This window comes from Peromyscus leucopus, chromosome 1 (assembly GCF_004664715.2).
Source record: "Peromyscus leucopus breed LL Stock chromosome 1, UCI_PerLeu_2.1, whole genome shotgun sequence".
Taxonomy (NCBI): domain Eukaryota; kingdom Metazoa; phylum Chordata; class Mammalia; order Rodentia; family Cricetidae; genus Peromyscus; species Peromyscus leucopus.
In genome coordinates, this window is record NC_051063.1 from 16,528,883 (window position 1) to 16,541,328 (window position 12,446).

General features: G+C 39.1%; 1 protein-coding gene across 44 annotated transcripts in view; it reads left to right on the forward strand.

Moving 5' to 3' along the window:
* The window catches only part of Trpm3 (transient receptor potential cation channel subfamily M member 3), an 834,738-nt gene that overhangs the window by 625,113 nt on the left and 197,179 nt on the right, over positions 1 to 12,446 (forward strand). The gene's annotated exons all lie outside the window — the stretch shown is intronic.

The following is a 12,446-nucleotide window of genomic DNA, read 5'->3' on the forward strand; positions in this document are numbered from 1 at the left end:
GAAGATAGCCCTCTTTTAGATAATAAGGTAAGGAGTTATTATTGCAGCCACACGGATTTTCGGTGCCAGCAGCTACAAAAGACGTTTTCACACAAACACAGAATAAGATAATAGGATTAAATACCTCATGATTGACAGCTCAGAGAACCTACTGAATACCTCTGGGCCATAACTTTCTCCCACCTTCTCATCATCCTACTGGGTGAGTTTAAATGAGGGTGTGATGCAGCATTCCTCTGCAGAAAAGATGTAGCGGGGGACTTATCTCCAGTACCATCAAGTAGACCATGAAAAAAGATTGGAACTGACATCTTCCCCTGAAGGGATTGGCACAGGTGCCTCTGTATTGTTGCTGTGTTCCTTTACTTAATGATCAAATCCTTCTCTGGAGAGTCATCTCTCCTTCTGCAGATAGAGGAATAGCCCCGACAATGAACAGCTTTGTTTAGAACGAGCAGAAAACTGAACCCATGAAATGGGGCCCTCAACCTCGAACAAACCCAGGGCCTCTTTTAAACACCCTGAAATTGCTATCTACTTTTAAGAACTAACTTGACCTTGAGATCGTAAGTGTGGTAGAGCAACTGTACATGACAGTTTGTCCAGAACTAAGCTGTTCAGGTTTATAGCTGGAATACTGAAGTAATTATCAATAAGGACACATACACATACTTGTAAACATGCTCTGATTGAATGGCAAATCAAATTATTTCTTTAGTGTAAGACAGCACTTCACTACAATCCCAAAGTTCACAAGCAGCCTTGTGTTGACTCATTTGTAATTACCTTCATTAAAAAGTATATTAGCATCATTTGCTTGTAAAAAGCTATGATGATATCAAGAAAAACAAATCTCATGCAAGGAAAATTGGTTTTTGTTTTTTTGTTTTGTTTTGTTTTTCACTTAAAAGTAGATTTACATTCCCAAAGTGGAACCAGAGGCTCAGGTTGTCTCAGTGCTGCTGCAAAGTGGACACTGGAGCTGAAATGATAGTATTGTAGCTCACAGTATTAGAGCTGGAAGTCCAACATAATACACCCAAATCTTGACATGAACCATAATGAGATAAGGGCACCACAGCCAGGCAGATGAAAAGTAAAGTGTCGTTTTCATTGATGACAATACTGTTGAAGATAATGAGGTAATGTGGGGGGGGGGTCAGTTCCCACATACCCCACCAGTCAAGAAACAGGACCTGCAGCGCTCACCTTTACCTAGGTAGCTGACTGACATTCATCCCCCGATGAAAAAGAGGAAAGAGCTAAAAACTCATCAAAGGACTTTCAGAAACGAGCCCTCCCTAGTCAAGAAGCAGACCATAGAACCAGGCATGATGGTACACTCCTGTAATTCTGAAACCCAAGAGCAAGAGAATCATGAATTTGAGTCCATTCTCAGCTACCATAAAAACTTATCCTAAGCAAGCAACAAACAGGATGATTAGAGGTGGGTATGCTACAGTAATGGTGATGGAATCCCCCAACATGGAAGCATGAAACTAGAAAAACAAATTTTCTATAATATATTCTCATAGTTTTCCCTGGAGTCATCAGAGATTGAGCAAACTGGATATAACTTATAAATGAAGAGATAATCAGAAAAAAACAATTATCCAATTTTGTGCTTTGGGTCCAAAATTAGACCCACAATTGAGGATCCAAAGTGATCTAAATAATAATTGATCCAAGATAACCAATACCTTTCCTTAGTCTTGTATCTAATAATGGCAACCCACTATTTTAGTTGTTTTGATACCTTCTTGGTGAAGGTCATCCCTAGTCTACTGCTAAAACATATCAATCAGCTCAGTGGGAAGACATTTTGGTTTCAATTTCAGTCACATAGTCTCTATTCATTTCAACCAAAGGAAATAATGGCTTCGCAGGCATCCTTCTAGCAAGGGGAAGAATGTAAACCTTTGCTTACATCTCTCTCCCCAGTGGCTGAGATTCTTTGTCTCTATAGCTGGATTCAATCCTGAGAAAAATCACAGCCTCCACTTAAAAGTACAGACAGTATTTCCATCTCTAGACATTGGAGCTTTTCCAATATAATCCAGATGGACAACTACAGTAGGAGAACCACCCAGTGATCTCTGACCACTGCTGAAGCCCTGTAGTAAAGGTCTGGGATAGGATGCCATTAGAGCCACCAACATGACTGCCATCTGCACTTTCAGCAGGATGCCTCAGTAGTGTTGAGGTGTGATAGTTGCAACTCTTAGTATGCCCCTGTCCCTTCATCTGTACTGGCCCAAGGTGTTGTGCATTTCAACTTTATGTTGCAAGCATTTGTTTGAACTACCTTCTAAGCATGAATTATTTGGGAGCCAGTATGTTAAGATGAGTGTCAGGAATCACTGTCAAGGAGCTTATAATGTAAGGGGGGGGGAATCAACTTTCATTAAACCAAAGCAGAGTAACTGCCCAAAGACATTTTTTAAATGAACAATGGGACCACAAAGGCACAGAAAATTAATGCTGCCTGAGGGGGTTGGGTAGGGGTTAAGAACTGATAACGTTTGAACCAGACTTTGACAATTAAAATGGAGTGGGGAGCAGGGCAGAGGGGGCAAAATAAACAGTAAATAGTGCCCTTTTTTTAATCCAAGTTCCAAACAATATTAAGAAATAAAAATATTTAGAGTATAGTATCCAAAATATCTTGTCCATTGCTTAGAGGAAAAAGTGGAAGAACATGGCTTTAGGGTCATTGGCCAAATAGGCTGGATGAATCCCAGAGTTGAGAAGAATCCTACATCATGCTGTATCCCCTCATCTCACACCTGCCTCCTGGGCAGGACCTCTGGAGGACCTGAGAGATCCCCAACCCTCCCTACCTCAGCCCTGCTCCATGATGGCAAAAGAGAGGAAAAGGTATTGGGCTGACCAAACTCAAATATTCTTTTTAAGTGTACCAGGGGGAGAGAAAAGTCCATGGAACTACTTTGTTAACACATCTCCTCCTGAAGACAGTCATGGGGAGAGATAGTCCTCTCTGAAGTCTAGGGTGGCTAAAAGGGAAGCTTAAAAATAACCCCACATGGAGGACCCTGAGGATGCTCTATGAGAACAGAGTGAAAAACTCTGAGAAAGACGAAGAGGAAGCTGTGAGCTGAGTCTGAGAAAGGAGGGGCCTCATAGATGACACAGAAGGATTTCAGCTTTTTCCTATAAGCAGTGAAAGATCATAGTTATGAATAATGGCTAGCTGTTACATAAAGACTCATACAAAGGCCTGGAAGTTACTAAAGGGGCCTTCAAAAATGCACAGGAAAACCAGTGAACACAGATATGGGGCATTTGCATTCCTGATTTGGGGCAATGGAAATGATATCTCAGTTAACTGAGGACAAATTACTCATGTGATAAAATATTTAAAATTGTCTGGGAGAGGAAGTATTGTCATTACGATAAGCAGGACAGAACTAGGGCAGAACAGGGAAAAAACTCTCTGCCTTCCTGCTCTTCTGTGTCCCAAATTTTAGTGATCAACTACTACATGAAGACCACTGTGTGATATGTTTGAATTACCAAGATAAGTCTCTTTGGGAAGAGAGATGCTGGGATACATAACCAAGGAGACAAAAATCTCAAGAGACACAGACCTTCCTCTTTAGAATACTGTGGCTGATTGACAAATTTATAGGGCATCCTCTTGAAGGAGACTTCTTTTTTAAGTTCTAAAAGAACACAGCAAAATGTTTAATTCTGCCTAGTGATGAAGGGGAAGAGATTTAAGAAGACATCTTTGAATCTGGAAACAGAAGGATAAATTTCTCATAGAAAGGAGTGGGGTGGAGGAAAGCATTTTCTAAAGGAAGAACTCTTGGAAGTAATCGCATTCTCGTTAACAGATGCAAAGGAAAGAAGGGAGGGAGGGAGGGAGGGAGGGAGGGAGGGAGGGAGGGAGGGAGGAAGGAAGGAAGGAAGGAAGGAAGGAAGGAAGGAAGGAAGGAAGGAAGGAAGGAAGGAAGGAAGGAAGGAAGGAAAGAAAAAGAAAGGAGATAGATAAACAAACAGACATATATAATTTGAGGATGGCCAATTAATACACTTTGGCAGTAACACCTCCTCCCTCTCCATCAGCTCTTCCCTGCATCACAGGCCAGGTCCTTCCCTGGGTTCACAACCCCTAGTTGCCTTAACAGCTCTGTTCTTTACTCATTTTGCCACAAAGCACAGGCACTTGCATAGCCTGTGTATTTGAATCCCAGCACATTTGTAAAAGTGTTGGCAAAATATTTTAAAGTAAAATGAGTTCTAACTTCTCTAGTTACCCCACACTTGAGAAGGCAAGGTCAGCCTTTTGATGTGTGTTTTGAACAGCACAGAGACAAAGATTATAGCTTTGTTTGGATGGGTTTTCTTGTCGACTTAGATCAATTACATTAAAACATTCAGTCTTCAAACAATGACCCCAAAGAAAATAATGCTGGCTTTTCCCTTTTTGAAAGTAATATCCACTTTATAGCCCATGGGACCAGATGTCCCTTTCTATTGAAATTATTCACAGCAATGCCACTTGCATGGCCTAGGAGTATACTGACATTAATAGAAGAATATTTCAATCAGAGCTGTCTGACCATAAGGGAATAACTTTTCCCATTGAGTCAAAAGCTAAGTGAGTTTGAAAGCATATAAAATATTTGGATTTGGTTTACTGGTTTTATTATTTAGAATTTACATCTCTTTTTTTTTCAACACACTCAAAAGACTTAATAAACCGAGTGAGGCACTAAGAAGAATAATTTGAGAACTAGGAAAAAGATTAATTTAATTTAAAAGATCATCTACCTCAAAGAAGGTGGTTTTTGGTTTTGGATACAACATAAATGCATATGGCTTTAATATATTGTTCATCTGCACAAGAAACTAAGCACACTTCAGAGTGGCATGTTTCCCAGTATTTCACTGTCAGAAGTCAGAATATGTGCTTGGCTTAAACAAATAAATTGCATTCATTTTCTTCTATCTTTATGAATCATTTATATACTTAAAGAAGAAACCTTTTATAAGCTTAATAAATATAAATAAGCATCTTTATATTTGTGTTTGTTTAACCAGAAAGCTCTTAGTGAGTGCCAAGCACTGTTCTAAGTGCTTTATAAATAATAGCTCCTTTTATCAGTCTGATGATCTCATGATCAGGGACCTACTCTGTGTGCTACATACTGTAAAAAATAGCAAATATATTTTTAGCACATCTATTCCATCAAGTTGCCTTTTTCACCTTCTAAGACAATTAGGTCAAGCTAATATGCTATATGAAGTCTAGCCATGCTGATAAGGGGTCTAGTAGTGGCGGTCAAGGCAGGAATAGGCTAAAAACAGGCATATTGACTGAAAGCCAGTGAAAGGAAATTGGTATGTATGGGAAGCCCAAGATGGATAGAGGGTAAGGTCTGTCCATCATGGAATTGAGAACAAGGAGGTAACAGATTCTGCCCAGTTATAGACAGCCACCCACCACCCCGAGCCTAAGAAAACAGAGTCCTCCCAGAGAGTGTTAATCAAGACTCCCAGGATATGAAATAAAAATGGAACACGTGTGAAGCGACATCCTCCTAGGAAATCCACTGAAGTCAAAGCAAGACCCGATCCTGGAGAGACTTTGCTATGCAGGGGGCAGCATATTATGATGGGGTATGGATATAGGTCCTGCTCTCTTTGCTACAAAGGGGGCAGCATATTGTGATGGGATATAGACATAGATCCCTTTCTCTAAGGAATGACTAAGGCTTTCAGAAGAGGGAAGGAGGTCCTACCCATAGGCTTAATGTCACAGGCAGTGCTCTAAACTACTACACAGAGATAGGGTTGAATCCACCTCTCCCTTCTACTCTTAGGGTGCACATGGGCGACTCCTTTTCTTCAGTGAGAGAGGCCCATCAGCAAACCATGACCATTACATGGGCTTCCCACCTAATCATCACTTATGCCCCAACATGAAGCTCCCCCTGCCAACTTGATACAGCAGAGACAAGAGCTGAACACCCAGCCTTGGCCTCTGTATTTTTCTTACAATTCTACCTCAAACAAAAATCCTGCAATTCTACCCCCAAATTCCTCTTACAAAAATATTTTTCAAGTACAAGTATATTCTCCGAGGTTTCTATGCTTAGAAATGCTCTGCCCCCAAGACTCTCCAGAGTAAAGAAGATTGAAGACTGCCATAGAGTATTTTATAGCAATAGGCAGGGTGAAGAGGAGGAAATATATCTATAGGAAGGGTTGGCAAACTATTCCCCACTCTCCCTGAATCTTACTTAACCATATACTCACCTTCCCCTCCTCTGTCTCACTTGGGCCATGTGAGCTCTCCCTCCATGATGCCTTTGCATCCATCAGAGCCACTATTAATCAAGGCTTCACTCCTTGTAAGCATGCTTTCACAGCCCACCTGCCAGGCATTTGCCTCAAGCACACTAATTCCAGGATGGTAGATCTGGCCTAATGCAGGTCTAGTGTCCAGCTGATCTTAAAGGAAGTCAGACAAGGCCTTCTTTGCAGTGCTATATAAAGAGTGGTTCCCCTAATAAGGTGATGAGCATTTGCAGTGGACTCTCCCCAGAACTTAAGCTGGCTGACCAGATTTCCCATTCATCTATTCCCCAAGTCTCTCCACTATTCTATCCTTTGGCCTTTGATTGCTAGGTGTAAACATAGAATAAGACGACCATACATAAATGAAGGGCACCCATTAGGGGCTATGATAGGATTCCTATGCAATAGTTGAAGCCTAAATAATGCCCAAAATAGATCTGTGCAGCTGTAGGAGAACAAATAGAAGACTGAATTTGCCATATTAATAGATTTTTATGGTTTCCATCTGAAAGATAAATGCTATGCTTTGCTATTTTTCCATTTTTTATCACTGTATGGGAAAGGCAGTCCTATCAATCCAAGCTCTCCATCCTGGTGTCTTCAGAAGCCCTTACCTCTAACCAAATTTGAGATGTCACATATCAAGATAAAATACATGAGATATTTATTCTGGTGGGTTGATCTTGACTTTAAACATGGAGAAATTGTCTATGGAGGGACTCCTCTTAAGTTACACAATTGAACACAGAGATTCTTATAGTCCAACAACAACAGGAAAGGACATTGAAAAAATTCATGCTATTTTTATCCTTACTCTATCATAGTGGGTTGGATATGTGAGCTCTGGATAGTCCCAACCTCAAAGACAGACCCTGGCCATCTCTCAAGGAGTTTCTTCCTACTAAAAAGCAATGAATATTTACTAGTGACACATCTTGTTACATGGGGTTTTATTTTGACTGATCACTAGCTTATGTGACATTTTATATTTCCACAAACACACATCAATTTTAGTGCAGAATTATTTGAAGAAAAATGTGCTGTAATGATAGAACATGAGTGGGACTAATCTGTATTGGGTTTTTCAGTCATCATCTGAGATCACAATTCACTTGGCCAAATTACACCCTCCCATGTGAGGCCTTACACATTGCAATTGTAAATACACTATCTTGAATGTACTCTACATGCCACTGTCAAAAACCAAGGCAATATCTAAAGCCTCTGCTTCCATAAGGACCTAAGAGACACTCCAAAAAACAAGATGCATTCTTTTCTTATGACATTCCTCAATGTATTCGGGGTTAACTCTTGGAAGTACCTCAGAGATTCCTAGTGTTTCATTTTGGAGAAAGTTTTACTGTAGTAGCATTTTTGTGTATTTCCATAATCGTACCTGAATATTTATCTATCTATGAGAGAGAAACTGATGAGAGATATCTTAAGCCTAGAGAGAAAGAGAATAAATTTTTGTCAGTTAGACACAACCCATCAACAGGTGTGTGTGTGTGTGTGTGTGTGTGTGTGTGTGTGTGTGTGTGTGTACACATTCGTCACAACATACATGTGGAGGTCTGAGAACAACTTTTGGGAGTAAGTTCTCTCCTCCCACTGTATGGGTTCCCGAAATCAAATGTACCCACTGATCCATCTCATTGGCTCTGATGACAATTTTGCTTAATTGTCTTATATCCATTTCACACTTTGCAGACCACAGAAGACATGTCATACCTAGTTAACAGTACTGAGAATCTAAAATGAAAAAAGCTATGGTCCTATATAGATTACATCACTACAGTAATTGTTAATGCCCCTCAAAAGTATGGGAGATTCTGTTTGAAAAGTGCAATAATTTAGGGAGTTACTTGCTTTTGCTGGCCACTCATATAATCTAAATATAGGCGATGGTGGCCATGTTTTAATGAGCAGAATCAACTACTAAATTAAAGCCCAGGGTATTTGAGTTAGTGGGTGGGTGAAGCTTTTTAATTGTAATTGTAATTGTAATTATGCAAATTTAAATCTGTGCAGCATAAAACATATTGATAAATTCTGACAATATGTAGTAGTATTTCAAAACATATAAATTCTTGCTCCAAGCAAGCTTTTAAAATACTAAGAATCACATACTCCCAGAGCTGACAAAACCAAAAAATAACTATGTGCATGTTATTGCCACGGGCTTTGCTTGGTTCCCCACCAGTGACAGACTTGGTCTTGAACTTGGCACTGTCTTTAGGAAGTTGTCTCATACAAGGAGTGGGAACTTCCTTTCTGAATTCATGACACAGACTATAATATCCTAAGTTTGGCCTGTGGCCATTGAGACTTAGGTCAAGATCAATCTTGTGTGTTCCACCTTCATGTAAATATAAACCATCTTTTAACAGAAAAAAAAAATGAGTCATAGACTCTTTAATCCTATCTGATAGTCTTGACATAGAACCAGAGTGTTAGTGTGAACAAATTCTTCTTAGCAATCCAGCCATTTTTGTACAACACACCAAATGCTTTTATAAGTACCTGAACTGATGATAGAAGATGGACTCATGTCAGAAGGGTGGGGAAGGAGGTAGAGGGGATGAAAGAGAAGCTTTTTTTAAAAAAGGGAGAGCTAGAAGGATGGGCAGTTAAGATCACTTGGCTACTCTTCCTGAGGACCCAGATTTGATTCCTGGCATCAACATGACAATTCATAAACATCTGTAACTCCAGTTCTAGAGGATCTAATGCTTGCTTCTGGCCTCTGGTGACACCAGGAACACACATGGTGCACAAACATCCAGGCAGGCAAGACTTATCCATACACACAAAGCAACAAAAATAATTTTTAATGACTTGGAATTTTGTCTTCTGTTCCTGCCACCCATCTCCTGCACAATGCTCAACTCAATTCAATTTTTATTTACCCCAATTTAGATGCTTTCTGCATGGGGATAAGGAACCACTTCTGAATTGCATACCAGCCAGGAAAAAAAAAAGTGACAAAAGTCAAATATGTTATCTTGTGCAGAGAGAACTAGGGCCCTAATATAATTAGAGAGCCCAGGCCAACTGGACCCTGCTGAACTCATGTCCATTTCGTGAGCTCCTATTTTTGTTGGGTATGACAAAATGATAAAGGTGAAGTATGTGACAAGCCTATCACATCATCTTGCTTAAGGTAACTTAACATTGCAATAGAAATCGCCTAAGAACTACTCTAAGTCTTCAGATACAGAAGAAAAATTTAAATGATTGCAATTAACTAAGGAATTAACCTACTTTCTCCCCAGACCAAAAGAGGAATAATCTAGAGATCCTCGGCAATCTACATAAACTTTTTCCTAAATAATGTTTTTTTCCCCAGTGTAAATCTGAGTAACTTTTGGGAGAGGGATTGGGAGGCAAACAGCCAACAATTTCAGCTGAGAAAGACACAGCTTTGTAAGGACCTTTAAAGGAACTTAATTTCTGATAGGCATAAAGGAGAACGTAGTGAGCTGAGCAAATCTAGATCAGCTGCTGATAAAAGTAATTCCCAAAACATTTCATTTATGTCACTAATGAAAATGCATGATGCTTGACTTGTAAAAAGCTATTTCATCCTATGTAGCAACATCCTACAGATTCTAATTTGTTCATTTTTGTAGAGATTTTCCTAAATATGTTATGTTCAAAATGTGGTTTAGAAAATAAAGTAGGGGTGGAAAAATTAAAGAATGAGAGAAAGAGTGGGTGGAAAGAGAGAAGGGGTATATCCTACAATGTTCTACCAGGAAGGTTTGTCCAATCAATGTAAAAGAGCAATAAAATGGAATATAATTTCCTCAGATGTAGAATTTAGCTTGAAAACCCATCTAAGAACTTGTCTCAGTGAGGATCACAAAGTAACAATCTAATGCATGAATATTTCAATGTGGTTCAAAAAGTCCATTATGTACATATTCATGGATGAGCTTCAGGGATCTGTGAACCCCAGGAAGTTGCCTAGAAACACCTTTGTCTCTGTTCAGACATATACTTCCTTCTGTAGAGCAAGAGTTTCTCATGTTCACCACATTCATGCAAGTATTCTATCAAGCTTGCTCCACCACCAGACTAACACTCAAAGCTTAGCTCATCACTTTTTATTTAATATACTTTCCTCCTCTCAAATTCACAACCAATGTGCACATATGTGTCCAAAAAAAAATCTTAATGTTGCAAGATCTTGGCAAGTTCTATTTGTGTTAAGCATACTATTTTTAAGCATAACAAGGGTCTCTGCCACAAGAAATTCCAGATGCTTTTAAGTATTAAGCATTTCTTTAACCACTAGGAAAACTTCATGTTTTTGTTGTCAAAGGAAAGGGAATTTGGAAGTATAGGAATAGACAATGTTTATAAAAAGGGAAATAATATTTTGCTATATCCAATTTTTTAGAACTGAACTTAATTGAATTATTCAATTACCTATTTCATTCCAAATATAGAAAATCTTACTATCCTGAACATATTTTTGTATTTCTAGAGAAGATAACATTGATATATTGACAAATAGGTTTTCAGGAAATACTTGAAATTTATTACACTCAAATGAGTCCATAAAAACTGATCCCTTGTAACTGATTATCCTTTTGGAAAAGTGATTACCAGGGGTTTGGGGGGGTGTTGTTTGTTTTTGTTTTGGGGGGTTGTTTTTTATTTTTGTTTGTTTGTTTGTTTGTTTGTTTTGCCTGCTTTCCACTAGGCCTTAAAACACTGGAACATTCTAGAGGCCCAGGCTAGAACCTCTCCCTCCATGATGACACCACATGGATCTTAAAGGAAAGTTCACCTGGTCTATTAGTTTGAGTTGTCCCATTGACAGAAGCTTTGCTCAAGAGTGAGAGTTTAGAAATTTCTAGAATTTATTTTCCTTTCCATACTTGGGGGTGAACTCAGGGCCTTGTGGATGCTGGGCCAGTGCTATACCACTAGGCTGCATGCCCCGACTAGAATGAGTCTAGGTCTATTCTCTGAAAAAGAGGCTGTGTTTCTGAATGCACATTAATATACAAATCCCCCACAGTGTGAGTGTTTTTATGACAGCAAATCCTCCCCTTAAAAAAGTGTGCTGTACGAAGGTCTCTGGTTCTTCTTTTCTCTCCCAAATACTTTTCAAAAACTTGCTTAATAGTCACAGTATACAGCACTGGGAAGGCTCTTTCTTCACAGACACCAAGACTTCTTAAGAAATTTGGTGTCAGGGTTGGAAGGGGCTCCTGGAAAGGAGAGCCATGGGATGTTTCACTGTCCTCTCAGATTTTCCAGAATAATCCTATAGTCCTCCCCATCTACTGAAAACTGGTGGGACCCAAGTTTCATCTCTCCCCAGTTCTCATTAGAGAACAGAGAGAATATACAGCCTCCTACCTTGGCCAACAGACATTATTTTCTCTACATGTTTTTGATGGAGATTTAAAACAAGACCTATTCAAGTGCAACCAGCATTGTGGACCCTTCCTTTAAGATTAAAAATCAAACTATGAAAAAAAATCTATCTGTTGTAACTTAGAGTTGATAAGACCCTGTGAGACTGGCATATTCATGTTTTAGAAGGAAAACAAGTCATATAAGTCAAAGAAAATCTCCTACCAATTGAGCAAAAAACAAATCCCAAACTATTACTTGTCACTGGGAAGCCGTTTCCTGATACAAGATAAAATGACAGCCAAAGAACAAACAGAAAACTCAGATAACCAAGGTTTTGGTCTTATTTTTGTTTTGTTTTATAAAAAATCATGTTTACGGAGGTGGCACAACAATTCAGTTGTGTCTTTTGTAAGAACACTTTTGCACCCATCCTAAAAACCAACCCATTTTTATGTTGTTCAGTTTAACCCAGTGTGATGCCAAACTGAACAAAAGTAAGTTATTCAATGACACTAATGATACTTAAGATGTCACTTTAAAACAAACTAAACCTGGGCCCCACTGTTTCTTTTGTGGACATGGGTTTTCAATGCTTCTCTCTTTGACATGTTAGATTGAATCACACATACAATGCTGAAGTTTTTACGTGAAAATTGCAGTGTTTTGTGGCTTGAAATAAATAACTGAAATGTGTTGGAAAATACCCCTGGATCCCCTTAGTTCAGCTGAATGCAACAAATGTG